This window comes from Oncorhynchus mykiss, chromosome 12, assembly GCF_013265735.2.
Source record: "Oncorhynchus mykiss isolate Arlee chromosome 12, USDA_OmykA_1.1, whole genome shotgun sequence".
Taxonomy (NCBI): Eukaryota; Metazoa; Chordata; class Actinopteri; order Salmoniformes; family Salmonidae; genus Oncorhynchus; species Oncorhynchus mykiss.
In genome coordinates this window covers 87,146,016-87,147,865 of record NC_048576.1, presented here as the reverse complement: position 1 = coordinate 87,147,865, position 1,850 = coordinate 87,146,016, and the positions used below count along the sequence as shown (strand labels likewise).

The window sequence follows — 1,850 nt, the reverse complement described above, 5'->3', positions numbered from 1 at the left end:
TGTAATAATAAGCATGTGTAAATTAACCCAGGCAGTTAACCCACTGTTCCTAGGCCGTCATTGGAATTAAGAATTTGTTCTTAACTGACTTGCCTAGTTAAATAAAGGTGAAATGTGTTTTTTTGCATATCCCACTCTCCCTGAGACACCCTCTGAGAGTGGGGTCACAGCCAGGGTCAGCCATTATCAACAGTGACCCTGGAGCAATTAGGGTTAAGTGCCTTTCTCAAGGGAACATCAGATTTTCTTGTAGGATCAGGGATTAGGACTAGCAACAGTTGGGTAGTTTCAGTTTCTCTCACCCCCCTCCCCCCACACCCCCCATCAAAGCACCACAAGAGACCCTGAGGCATTTCGTTACAAAATTGTATTTTTATTTACATATCCAGGAATAAACCAATGAGCAAAGAAGGAGAAAGACAGGAAAGGAAATAATATGTTGATTAAGAAACTAAATAATAATAATAATACTACATGTTCAGATGTGGTTGTGATGATTTAACACAGTCACACCACAGACTGACCCAACACACTGGGAAGGAATCATCAGTCCAGTGTCCCTCAGTCAGTCATTTACAATGATACACTATTACAAACTAGCATGTCCTGGGATAAACACAACAAAAGCATGCTAAAGAACCAAATGGGGTTTTACAGTCTTCTGAAAACAAAAACTGTGGTTCTGGAACAGGGTTGTACACACACACACACAAGTCTTTCACTCTGTCTTTTTAACATATGGGTCCTGTTCAAAAGGAGCACACGTTTTAAAAACCGTTTTTTCAACGGAAAACAAAAATGAAAAGAACAACCCATTTTCTTCCATTTGGGGCCTAGTGAACAGGACCCAGGGGCCTGACTACAGGAGGGTGTGGCAGCCTCACTACAGGCCTTCTTTTGAAGAAGATGATAATAACAAGAGTCAATTAAATCATGAGATCTAGAAATACTAGATGAGACTCAGGCTCTTTTGTAAGCTACTGGTCTTGAACGGAGTGACTTGGGGGGGGGGGGTCACCACCATAGAAATAGAATTACTAGAATGGACATTCCCATTAAAGTCAATGTTCTGTTATGGGTGGCCCAGCGGCTCAACCCTAGACTGGAGCCTATCGCTTGAGGACTCAACACCTCCAATTCTTTCTGATATCATCATAATGGCAGCACACACCTTGCGCAATAGTGCAAAGGCTCACATGAGTCTGATGACAATATTGAATGGTCTTTGACACTCCTTGGCCCCAAAAGCACATGGACACTGTCCCCTTTTTTGATACACTTACCAACTATGGCAACAAACATAGGTTGAGTAACACATACCAAATGGCACCCTATTCCCTTTTGTGCTGCACTACTTTTGACTAGGGTCTACAGGAAGTAGTGCACTATATAGAGAATAGGGCGCCATTTGGGACTCACCCATACTCCCCATTGGACCCCAAGCCTCTGCCTATGCTACACAATGAGGGTGGAAAGTAATAATGATCACCCGGCCAATGGAAAATACTGATCAGCAGAACAAATCTCAGACAGATTATAAATACATTGTAAAATATATACACAGCAACAACGATAAAGAAAATAATATGAAAAGGAAAAGCTACAACATTACACAACTCCTCAAATACAGCCCCTCTGGGCCAGTGCAGATTAAAAGATGTGACAGAGATGCAACATTTCAGACCATCGCAGATAGAAACACAATGTATAGATCTGTCATGGTCCTCTTTTCAACATGATAGAGAAAACCGTCTGCTCTATACGATATATTTCCATTTTTTTCTGAAATGTTGTGCTCCTCAAAGAGACCAGTCTGTCCCAACGCAGTTTCCTCCTCCCACCGCAGCCAA

General features: G+C 42.1%; 1 protein-coding gene across 2 annotated transcripts in view; it reads right to left on the bottom strand.

The window, feature by feature from the left end:
* Window positions 1–352: 352 nt before the first annotated feature.
* The window catches only part of srebf1 (sterol regulatory element binding transcription factor 1), a 34,321-nt gene continuing 32,823 nt past the window's right edge, over window positions 353–1,850 (bottom strand). For both annotated transcript variants that reach the window (XM_036938994.1, XM_036938995.1), the window contains exon 19: window positions 353–1,850. This exon is cut by the window's right edge and continues 811 nt beyond it. The gene's annotated coding sequence lies outside the window, so the exon portion shown is untranslated.